The 12,352-nt window shown below is 43.1% G+C and overlaps 1 protein-coding gene across 3 annotated transcripts in view; it reads right to left on the bottom strand.

Annotated features, from left to right (window-relative positions):
• The window catches only part of CSGALNACT2 (chondroitin sulfate N-acetylgalactosaminyltransferase 2), a 34,991-nt gene that overhangs the window by 20,298 nt on the left and 2,341 nt on the right, over window positions 1-12,352 (bottom strand). The window contains exons 1-2 of one of the 3 annotated variants that reach the window (XM_075422971.1): window positions 6,282-6,299; window positions 4,096-4,129 (exon numbers count right to left, since the gene is read on the bottom strand). The exons of 1 other annotated variant lie outside the window; for it this stretch is intronic. The gene's annotated coding sequence lies outside the window, so the exon portion shown is untranslated. Of the gene's footprint in view, window positions 1-4,095; window positions 4,130-6,281; window positions 6,335-12,352 lie in introns of those variants that run through there. One more of the 3 variants, XM_075422972.1, reaches the window with a different exon arrangement.

Raw genomic sequence — 12,352 nt, 5'->3', positions numbered from 1 at the left:
TATTTGGGCTACCATGGTACAGTTTGATAATGTGCAGTGCAGGCAGCTGCAAACCATGGCCAGATTTGGTTCACCACTGAACCTCTAACTTAAAGCCACCTAAGTCACACAGTCTTCTGCCACCATGGGCCTTAAAGAATCAGTACCTGTTGTTAAGCGATAAATAGACACCCCTGAAGCCGGGACATTAGCCTAGTAGGCCTTTATTCAGTTCTTGCTTTACCAATAAATTGCCCTGTGTTCAACTCTGACGAGTCACTAAATTTCTTTAGCTGTCATTCATGTCTTCAATGCAAGGACAACACATTTCCTGATGTGGTGTGAAGAGGACACCACGTACCAGGAGATTAATCACAGAATCACAGAATGGTCAGGTAGGAAGGGACCTCTGTGGGTCATCTAGTCCAACCCCCCTGCCAAAGCAGGGTCACCTACAGTAGGCTGTAGAGGACCTTGTCCAGGCGGGTCTTGAATATCTCCAGAGAAGGAGACTCCACAACCTCCCTGGGCAGCCTGTTCCAGGGCTCCGTCACCCTCAGAGGGAAGAAGTTCTTCCTCATGTTCAGACAGAACTTCCTCTGCTTCAGTTTGTGCCCATTGCCCCTTGTCCTGTCACTGGGCACCACTGAAAAGAGCTTGGCCCCATCCTCCTGACACCCACCCTTTAGATATTTGTAAGTATATATTAGGTCCCCTCGCAGCCTTCTCTTCTTCAGGCTGAACAAGCACAGCTCCCTCAGCCTCTCCTCATAGGAGAAATGTTCCAGTCCCCTCACCATCTTTGTAGCCCTCTGCTGGACTCTCTCCAGTAGCTCCTCATCTTTCTTGCACTGGGGAGCCCAGAACTGGACACAGTACTCCAGATGGGGCCTCACCAGGGCAGTGTAGAGGGGAAGGAGAACCTCCCTTGACCTGCTGGCCACACTCCTCTTAATGCACCCCAGAATGCCATTGGCCTTCTTGGCAGCCAGGGCACACTGCTGGCTCATGGTCAACCTGTCGTCCACCAGGACACCCAGGTTCCTCTCCACAGAGCTGCTCTCCAGCAGGTCCACCCCAAGCCTGTATTGATGCATGGGGTTGTTCCTCCCCAGTTGCAGGACCCTGCATTTGCCCTTGTTGAACCTCATCAGGTTCCTCTCTGCCCAACTTTCCAGCCTGTCCAGGTCATGTTGAATGGCAGCAGCCATTAAGAATCACTCAGACAATAGCAGGGGGCAATGGAAGAACAACTCTGTCCTTAATAACTTAACTGTGGCCAAATGTACATCATCATGGCAAGCTTGGATTAAGCAAGCCAGCATGCCTCCACCAGGACTCGTCACTTGCATTGCGCCACCCACGCAAGAACAAAAGATGAGGAACAACTGCCGGTTCCTCCGCCTGCCTGCTGGCACTCGCCCCACTTACACTGGCGGGCTGTTTTGTGGAGCAGGGCCTTATGGGGGTGCTTCGGGAAGAGCAACAACAAACCACTTCTGAAGTAATGGAAACTAAGCGTGGTGAGCTGCGGAGAGCTCAGCGGGTCTCCTTCTAGGCTCAAATTATTCCATCATTAGTTGAAACCCTTTTCTAGCAAGCTAGTGACAATCTTCTTAAGACAGCCTTTTTGCAAAGAAATAGGCCCTGCCTATTTTTGACTGTTTTTGTGTGACACCATAAACAACAGGCATTTTTTCCCCCATTACAGCTTCCCTGTGGCTTTTAAAGGCAAGGAATGTCTGTGCAACCAGTTACGTTAAACATTAACATTTTAAATTGCATATGGAGAGCTGAAGGGGTAAGTTAGTTTGCTAAAGCAGTGGGGACTCAGCCAATATGGACATCTCCTTTTTTTCTTTCCCCAGTATTACTTCTGCTGAGAAGAGTCATCATAAAGGAGTCAGGCACAGATTTCATCTCGCACCCTTCAAGGAGCAAGTGAAGCCAGTAAGAATCTCAATTCTCATCCCATCAGAAAAGGAGGGTTTACGAGCCCTCCATCTCGCTATCCTCTTTTCAGAAAAGCACTAATTTTGCATATTTACAATCCAAATTTGATACGAATTGGGTCTGGCACAACACGATTTTAAGAATTCCAGTAACTACTCCTAGGCTGCAGAAGATGATTACAAGAGAAAGCAGGCTGTGAAACCCCAGAATTAGCAAAAGCACGCAGGATCCCAAGAATCACAGTAGGAAAATTAATTTAGTGTCACCCGGCACATTCTGAAGTTTATAGAACAGAACAATCAGATTGCCTGCAGATAAGTAAGCAAGCATAAGTCCCCGAGATCAGCATTTCAGCGTTTAAAGATCAAGTTCTAAATCTTTAAGTTGCACGTGCTGATATTTCACTTAATTTCAATTCTTCGAAACAAGTCTATTTGCAGTACTCCCTTACGGTCTCCAAAGAACGAGACATCTGAGGCTTATACAATGCTTATAAAGATGTGCAAGTTTTCCAGAAGCAACTGGTTGTTATTCTTTTGGCATTTCCAGGGCCTTATGTATATTCAACTATGGAAATGTTTCTTTTCCTCACAAAAGAGCTCACTGATTCTCTAAGCACAAGGGAATAGACCAGCATGCTAATTGAAAATGCTTTTAAATGTGTTTTCATTATATTAGCATTTTGTTTTGGTTCCTTGTTGCAAAGGATGAGTATGTCTGTCTAACAAGGGGAAACATTCACACTTCAAGCAGTGACCTAATGCAGTATGCACTCGGCTTCATGCCAGACTGTACGGACATTCCTTATTTTAGCATGTTCTACTCTAGACATGTCCTTTTCATTCAGCATGCCCTAGATGGTCATACTTTAGCCATTTATGAAATTCCAGCTGATTTTCATAGTTATTTGATTGTTCATAATTTCACTCAGATGCCTCAGATATTCACTGTCTCAAACCTCCTCCACAGACACATACTTCTCTCCTTGGCAAGTTCTACCATGAAAATATAAGGTCCAGTATCATCCCTTGAATATTTCTTCTTATTCTGAAGAAAAGTGTCACTAAAACCAAAATTGCTTGTGAACGCTAGAGAAACACTGTGCGCACAGTTATTTTCTCACTCGCTGAAACCAACACAAAGCAGTCGGCTGTCTTTGCTATTGTGGACAATCTTTGCATAAACCCTAGAGTGAGAAACCTCAAGCCATATCTTAAGTACACAGAAGCACATGATCTCTGCTTAGACAGCCTGCTGAGGTGCGGCCTCAGAACAGACACAGAGGAATTTGTTTGACTAGCACTGTATAATAAAGCCCTGAACAAGTCCCAAAGTCTGATTTTTTAGCTGTTGGGAAGGTTAATAGAAACCAAAAAGCAAAGAAGAAAAAAAAAACATCCAAGAGAAGAGTTAGGGGCCATAGATCGCACTTTCCACAGAAAACTAATCTCTAGTCTAGTATCTCACCCTCACTGGACTGATTGTAAATAACATGTTTTTATCACAGTTCCACCATCTGATCTGCTTTCAGCTACAGCTCTGCCTCCCAAGCACACAGGCACACAAACACGTGGCACTGCTGGACAGGAGAGAAGTTGACAGCCTCTATCAATGTATGGAAAGAAGATCTACATTCAAGAAGACCAGCAGGAAAGTGAAAATAATCACAAAATATTTTACACCTTACCAGTTTAATCATAAATCCTGAAGAACTGGAAGTTGTGCTTATACACATCACAAACACTGGCCAGGGTAAATCAATCACATCAGGCATGAGCAGCAGCTTATTCTCAACTTCTTGAAAGTTTCGAGCATAACACTATTCCAATTCATCACAACACACAAGGTTAGTTTGTAAGCATGGGAACTTCAGCTTTGCTACCCAGATTATCTGACTGACACTAAAGTGAATTTTTCTTTCAGCTACCTCTTATGATTTTCATCAAAATCTCCTCCTGTCCTCCTCTGTACCTTGCCAGCATTCCCATGACGTGGCACACACTATCTTGGCACGCTCCTGTGGACAACGATGACTGCACACTGATCACTGAGCATCTTCATTTTTAATTAAGGACATGGAAAAAACCCACCACACAGTCAACACAAGTACTACTGTATACATTATGAACAGCCTGTGATAAATTATAAAGTGCTTGAGCATACCTGCAGTAGGTAACTTCAGACAGCTGTTTAGTTCCTAAATGGGAAGGAAAAAAAAATTCATGCCTTTGGCACAAGGATCATAGTATTACTTGCAGTACACCAGGAACATGCAGTTCAGGCATGGGAACCTGTATGAAAAAGTTACCTCAGTGATGGGTGACAACAATCACAGGATTACTCAAAAAATAATATTCCCTAGACAAATGGTTTATTTTACAAAAGCAACATCATGTTTTTGCCAGCAGAAACGCTGTGCTCTTAAGTAAAATTAAGACTAACCCTCCACAAATTTCCACTGTCACACTGGAGACTCCAGGACACGGGGAAGATACACAGGGTTTCTTATCTCCCTTGTTTCATGCAATAGATCAACTCACTCTCAACACTAGATAGATACTTTATCGATAAGAAATTCCGCCTTATTCCAGAAGCTGATCCTGTTTCTTAATTGCATCTTTCCAGGTGCAACTGAAGCAGCACACTTTATACTAACCTTCTTTATGAAACATAGAAAAGAGTAGGGTTTCATTTTCACAGCGGAGTTCAATCACCATAAGACCCAGCCTACCTAGGCTTAGCCTATGAAGAACAACCAAGCAGGTCTTGCTCTTTACAGCCTTCCCAAACCCTCTATTGCAATCTCTGCCTCAGTTTCAGCCGGTTCACTGGGACGTGATTTTACAAGCGCAAAACAGACCATCAGGGCTGTGCCAAGGACCCATCCTGCCCCGGCACCACATACCCCTTCCTCACCCCGCACACATGACAAAAAGATAAATCAGCATGCCAGGCCAACAGAATAGGAAATAACATGGGGTTTATTGTCTCCGTTCTCAGAGAAAGCAAGTGGAAGGTGATATCCAACAACCTAGAAATGGTGATATTTTTGCTACAACAGACCCTGGAGAAAGCAGTCACGCTGTCATCCTCAAATGAGGGAAACGTTAACTGTATTGAAACGGTTTAATTGCAATTCTTACATAATCTACTGTGAAATAAGGGGAAAAAATGGCCTTTTGATAAAGCAAAAAAAGTTTTATCTCCCATAGTTGGAGAAGCAAGCAAGTTACTGCACGTCCCAGCATTTGTTGCTCCTGCGCAAAACCAAATCCATTGTGTAGTTAAGTGGACAAATGAAAGAACAATGTTATTCACATTATTTACTTTATAGCCAATCCAAAGTAAGCAACGAGCTTATGAATAGGAGCCCTGCTTTGGCTTCAGTGAAGCCAGAGCGAGCCCATTTGCCTGGGAACTGCTGATTTGAAATCGGAACTTGACACCCAACCAGCTACACCTTAACTACGCTGGTCAGTACTATCCCATTTCAGGCAAGGCCAGGAAATAAGGCAACTCATAGTTGCTTCACTGTTTTTATGAAGACACACCCCTGCTCAGCAAGAAAAAAGCTAGGTAAAATGTCCTAGGTAAGAACAGCTGAAGGACTTTTGTTTACTTGCTTGTTTTAAAATTATTACTGAATAGCTATCCTAAAAGAGTCACTGCCTTCGGCTTCCATCAGATAAATAGCTTTTCTATTTTACACACCTTTTCCTACCGTTTATACTACTTAGCTTGTGGGTTTTTGTATTGAAGTAGGCACCAACCTTCTTTTTAAATTTGGCAAAAAAAACACCAGCTCCAAACTTGGAGAGGCAAATCCTCCTCCTCCTCTTATCGTAAGTGAATTAAAGGAACAGCAGCATTATGAGACTACACTTATTTTGCCTACCTTATTGACTGCTAATGTTCAACATAGAAATGGGAAGAAAAGTACAAGTAGCTACCTTTGCACAATTATCAGGGACGCACTTACTCCTGGTATTCCTAACATGTCACAAGCAATGGGGTTTTTTGACACGGGCATTACACAAGAATCTGACAGATGTTTACCACATACTTTGCAATACTCTTATTAACAACATACTCTCCATGAATGACTGCATGAATTATATGGGCAACCGTAACACGTGAGCAAGGTGGGTTCCTGGTCCAGGGCACACCACCCGAGCCACCTCACCCAGCTGATGGCAGGACTCGGGTCTGGTCACCGAAGGCTGGCAGAGCCTCCAAACATCTAACATATAACACTGCAAGCTCACTCAAGGGCAAAAGGACAGCTGTAGCACTGCAGAGGACAGCTTAGCCAACATGAAATCACAGTTTCCTCAGCAACTTCAACTTACCTTCAAGGATGCATAGCAGCCTCTTAGTATACATGCAGTGAAATCTTTATACTCCTTTCAGTATGATAGAGCAACAGATGCAGCAAGCAGCAGACATAAAACTTATGATGCCCAGCAGTCTTCAAAAAGGTAATGCTGTAGAGGGGGTTTTTTGCACAGGGGAACAGTCTGTTTTAGGACAGAAAAACCAGTTACACTTAACATGCATCACCCTCCAGTGAATGAGGAAAGGTAAAATACTTTTTAGACACCCAAAGTGTCTACACATCTTAAAAGGCCCCACCTAAATATTCCCCCCATACAAGATGAACACGCTCCAACAAATGCAGTAGGACAGTAGAAGGTAACTAGTGACCCTACTGCGGGTGCACTGCGTTTGCGCAGCATACCTACGTTCTCACTGATGCTATTTTCTACTCCTTAAAAAAACAAACACTGAGAATGATTGACATTGTCCCTGGTGAGAATGGTAGCAGGCAAAACCAAAAAGCTGAGAGCAATGCGGCTCTCTTGCCATTGCTTCACTCAAGTACAACATCTAACTACATTCTCAGAATCAAGTCTTCTGTTTTCTCACATCTCTCTAATCATCATCTAGTTCTCAAAGTATGGAGACTGAGACAACAGTGACTGTACCCTAAGCATAGTAAAAATATATATGCCAAAATATGTAAACTCTTGTGCTATTTGGAAAGGATAGTTGTCATCCAAGTTCATACACAGAGCCAGCGGAAGATTCCCCACTGTGGGAGGTAAGGAGGGAGGATATGCATCCAGTTTCCTTCCACTCATGAAGTAAATCTGAAAATGCTGTAGAGCAAACCGGATTCCCTTTGAGGCTCTCAAAGTTACCTAACAGGCAGTTATCACATACAGATTTCTTTTTTTTTTTTTTATAGGGCAAAAAAGAGGTGGAAAAAGACAGTTCCTAGTCAGGGTGTTCTTTCTAAAAGCCACACAGCTAATTAGCCAGCATTTTTAAAAACAGTTAGAGACTTTATCCTGTGGAGGAGTTAGATTTTTCCATTTTCTGTATTTTTTCCTATGGTAAGAGCTATACTGTTTTGAAAGAGGTAAAAATCCAGGTTATGATGAAGATGTAGCAGTTGAAGCAAAAAGAACGGTAAGTCAAATTCTCCAGTGCACCCACCTTTCTTAAAAAGGCTTTCAGACTCCTACAAATATCTGCCTTAAAAGTTGAAACATATAAAGGTAATTGATTCAAATTTCATTAAAAAGTTTCACCGGACAACTGTGCACCAAGTACTACCACAGCAACGTTCACATTAAAGTTATGCTTTACTGCCAAATTTTGTGGAGGGTACCCCGGACCAAGTAATATTTGCATAGCAATCTCTTCATTGCAAGTTTGAAGAGCAATTGAAGTCCTGAAGTGACCACTGGAAGACATTTCTGTGCCTTTTCTCCAACTGGTAGTTTGACTTGAGTTTTAAAGTATCTAAAACCAGTTTAAAATATAATTGGATACAGAAATCCTGAGAAAAATGCTGCCTTGAAAACTCAAGCACCCTGAAGTTTTTCTGAAATAAACTGGATCAGCTAGCTTAAGTTCAGATGTGGTATTCAAAACTGGGCTCGCTTTGCTACGCCTCAGTCCATGAATCTAAGACAGAAGGAGGAACACAACCTACAAATATTTTTAGAATGGCTAAAAATCAGCGTAGTAGTTTAGGTTCTGCTTTCAGCACAACAAATCAGCCATGAAGATATGTCCAGAAGTGAAAGCTGGATGCCAAACAATTGAGAAACATCTGGCACGTTCCAGAAGCACAGCTAGTTGCACTTATGTCATCCGTAATTTTTCAATTTGACATTCTAACTAAGCATTAACTTACTCTTAAAGGAATAGCAATACCAGGCTTCCCTGAAAGCAGAGAAACCAGCAGCTTGTCAGAACTATCCATCTTGATATTTGGTGTTTTTTTTTTTTAAAGTTGCCTTGCATTGAAAAGAGACACCAGGATAAAAAATAGAAAGACCAAACACGCAACACTTCACATCACTCTGCTCCATCTCTCTGTTTTGTTTTTCGAGTCCCTGAAGTCAGTCTTTGGACCACTTGGACCATCTTTCCTCCTCTTCAGAAAGAGATGATCACTATTTGGAGGGGAGAGAAGCTAGGAGTTTCTGGAAGCCTCTGTTAAATTTCTGCAGGTTCCTGGTGCCATTCTTCCGTTGTGTTCACATTCCACTACTTTTTTTTGCTAGTTTTGCTTCACAGCATGGAAATACAGGTTGTTAGTACAGACACCTGCTGCAAACTGTTTACTCAAGGTGCTACATTTGACACATGATCCTACTAGAAGCAACTTCTCCTATGCTATTTTAACACTAATTAAGAATTTGGTTACGTTCTCCTCTTGCCCCTTGAGACAGTCAACTTAAATCCCTGTCATACTTCCACCTCTCCATCTAGCTACGTAAAAATCTAACAGGAGCTCAGGATCTTATACAACTAAGGAGCCACTCTGAAGGGTTAAATGCAAAGAAATTCAACATCACTGGATTATGTCTGAAATCTGAAAAAAACCCTTAACAGAACAGGGCTTAGTAGCACTTAATAGCAGAATCTAATACAGAATTTTGGATGTTAGAACTCAGTCCTGTTCCAAACACGGAGTGCTGGGGCAGACTTTGCCCTGTACGGACATCGTAGTGGAGCACTGCTTCCTGACCATGCTGGAGGAGGCACACGAGCCTCCGCCCAGCCAGCACCGGCCACAACCGATCCTCAACCTCATGTTTGCAAATCCCATGCCTCTTCTTCAGGAGACTTCTACCCATATCAGAAGCTCCCAGATCACATGAAAGATGGACTAAATTACTATCCCTCAGCAGTCATAATTTCAACTCTGCCAGAGCGCTGGGAAGACATGCAAGCCATCTGCTGCCCTCAGGGCTGCGAGAAGTATCAATGGTGCTGACAAGTGCCTTACTGGTTTTGACACCACTTCCTGGGGAAAACTTTAAGAGACAGCAGAAGCGCTACCACAAGTCACCTGAAAGCTATTACTCAGAACATTCTTCCAGGACAGACTTTATTTTATAGAAACCGACAACTTAGTCCTCCATGTAATCACAGAGACCCTAAACTGTGCACAAGACTAGCATTTTGCACTTCTACAGTGTGCCTCAAAGCACCTGATTTTTTGTTTACCTCACTTCCTCTGTTTTAATGCATTTCCATCGCTTCAATGCAGCGGTGTCCCCCACGAGCTTCAGTTGCTTCCTGCGCATCGCTGCTCGACACCCACCCTTGCACCAGCAAGACAAACTCAACCCAGAAGAATTGTTTATGTATTATTGCTATTGTTTCTACAAAGAAGATACACATATGCAGACACCAGACACACACACTGTAGTAGCAGAAAATCTGCCTGCTTAGCTACCTTGCTACAATTAACCACCACATGTGAAATGTCATAGGATACACTCACAAATCAAGCTTTCAACATGTACAAATAGAATTATTTGCAGCCCCTCAGCCATCAGCTTTAAACTTGCACAGCTTCCTGCAACCAGACACCTGCAAGCCAGAAACTGTCCTTCCATGTGTTTCCCTTGCAACTGGCATCTGAAAAATGATTAGGGCCCTTTTCCTTACAAGGTTATCTAGGACTAGTCACCTTGATTTCCGAATCCTAGCCTAGCTCCATATACAACTTCTTGGCGAACTCAGGTGTCCCACAATTTTGGTATTTTATGAAAGCGCCGATCTACTGTCTTGACATAAAGCACGATTAACAGCGCAGATGCATTAACCTCCTTTCACGGTTGGTGTTCATTCGTCAAAGGTCAAATATGAGAAGCAGATACCTATCTAGGGATAAAATACCTAACCTGCTTAGTAATTTTACTTGGAAATATTTAATACATGCAAGTATGGTATTTCTAAGTCTACCTTTAACTCCTAGTTCTTCTGCATTGTATTATTTTACCTTTGAACACATGAGAACCAGCCCTAAGTTATGTTCAGCTCTGAGAGGACTGTTGCTGGTGACAGCCACTAAGTACGTGGCAGGACCCATCTCCAGCAGATTTGTTAGCCATGAAAGAATTTTACTTTTGTTCTACAACTGGAATATTGGCTTGCTTTAACAGAAATTGCCTACAGTATGTCAGAGAAGAGCAAAATTAGCTCCCTTAGTTTTTGGGAGACCAAGTGCCAAAAGGGGTTTGCTCACCCAACCCAATTTCCACGCCAGTTCTGCCATCCCTATGCTGCCTAGATGACCATGCTACTTCATTCTGCCCATTTTTTCTTCAGCTGTCTGTTGTGTACCTGCACTCAAACCCCCACAGGTAAACGTTCTTTCCCTTCCGTCTGTTGGAATAATGCATTAATTGACAACTCAGGTCATTTCTGGCCATAGCAGAGAAGATGATGGGAAGACTCACTGCTGACACCAGGAGGACACATGTCCTGCGTGCTGATCACGGCTTTTCAGACAGCTGCCCCAAGCGACACCCCTATCAGAAAGCCCAGTACCGTAAAGCAGAAGGATCCTCTTCCAGAGGCTGCTTCACCAGTGAAACCGCACCTTTTAGTGCGGAGAAGGAAGAAAGGGCAAGAAAAACAGTGAGACAGACCTGTCCTTAATCACCCGCCCACTCCACCAGTGAAAGACTTGTTTAATACGAAGGAGGAAGAAGATGAAAGAAAAACACAGGCAGACCTCACCCTTTCCGTCACCCCCCAACAACATGCTCCTCAAACACAGCTATGGCTCGCCCTCCACTGCGGGCCGGGGAGGCCCATGGGGTTCACACCAAGAACTTCCCAGTGCCACATTAAGGACTAAAGGAAGCGACAGGTGATCACTGAGGTGATGGTCCAACTCTGAGTTGTCAATAAAGCAAACCTAGAGGTATTCACGCCTGTTTTTTTCCTTGAACACAGGCCCAAGGGCACGGTGCTGGAAGGCATCTGCACTGCAGACACCCATCAGTAAGCAGGCCAGTCACCAGTTATTTTTGATAACAGTTGGAGGTGATTAAGACTGGTAGGAAATGGTTAGATTAAAAAAAAGTACTTGCAAGATAGCCTCACACTATAGCTTCCTTGCCTCAAGTCGTATTTGGATGCTCTGAAGTTTGCTTTGAAACACTGAAGCTTCACTGATGCCCTTTCCAACGCTCACATTTGCACTCCCAGCACCCGCAATGGCTTGCCAGCTTTATCAATCCGCTAATAAGACTTCTAGAGCATTTGAAAAGTTTTAAAAACAGGTAAGGTAAAGCAGAAATCACTCCAAGCTATTCTTCCCACCATACTCCACTCTGAAATAATTGTGGAGCAAGCGTCTCCTGCCAGCCTCACCACAAACAAAAGGAAGCAATACGGACAGCCTAGTGCCAGCATAGAAAGACTACAAGCTTCTCACATATGTTTTTTTCACATGCAGCAAAATATTCCAGGGTTAGGCAAAAAGCTCATTCTCCTTTCCCCTTGAACCTCTGATCTTTAGTGACCACATACAACTTGCAATGATTTTCTGGTTATTCTCCCTTTTTAAAAAAACGTTTCTCAGCTAACAATGACCACCAGAATTGCCAATTTAGATGAGACACACAACAACATAGCGAGACCCAAGAATTATTAAGCTGTCTAACCCGCCCGTCTGCATTGTTAGGTATACGCAAGATACCTGCAGCCTTCCTATAAAAATTTTTAAACAGGCTTAGATGAAAGCAGCAGCAGCCAGATGCACCTAAAAAGGCCTCAGAGTATCCCACCCCACTCCTTTTGCACCAAATGACACTCCTGACAAGGAGGGCTGCAACTTGAAGAACGTTTCCTGCCTTCAGAAATTTGTTTTTTTATTTACAAACTGCTTCATAAAAAAGAAATTAAGAGTATTAAAGTCACTGCACACTTTCAGACTTCTATAGCAAACAATGATATCAGTGGCTGTGCTGGGCTTTTCTAATCGTCATTCAGAATGAAACTGTTCTGGCAGACAGTGAGAAGCACCCTTCCGCAAATTCTTCTTACCAGCTGTGGCTAGAATTTAGAAGGAAAACGGCATTCCCATTCCCTCAAAAAGCAT

This window comes from Opisthocomus hoazin, chromosome 6, assembly GCF_030867145.1.
Source record: "Opisthocomus hoazin isolate bOpiHoa1 chromosome 6, bOpiHoa1.hap1, whole genome shotgun sequence".
NCBI lineage: Eukaryota > Metazoa > Chordata > Aves > Opisthocomiformes > Opisthocomidae > Opisthocomus > Opisthocomus hoazin.
Note: the sequence above shows the minus strand (reverse complement) of the source record. Positions and strands in the feature narration are given on the sequence as shown.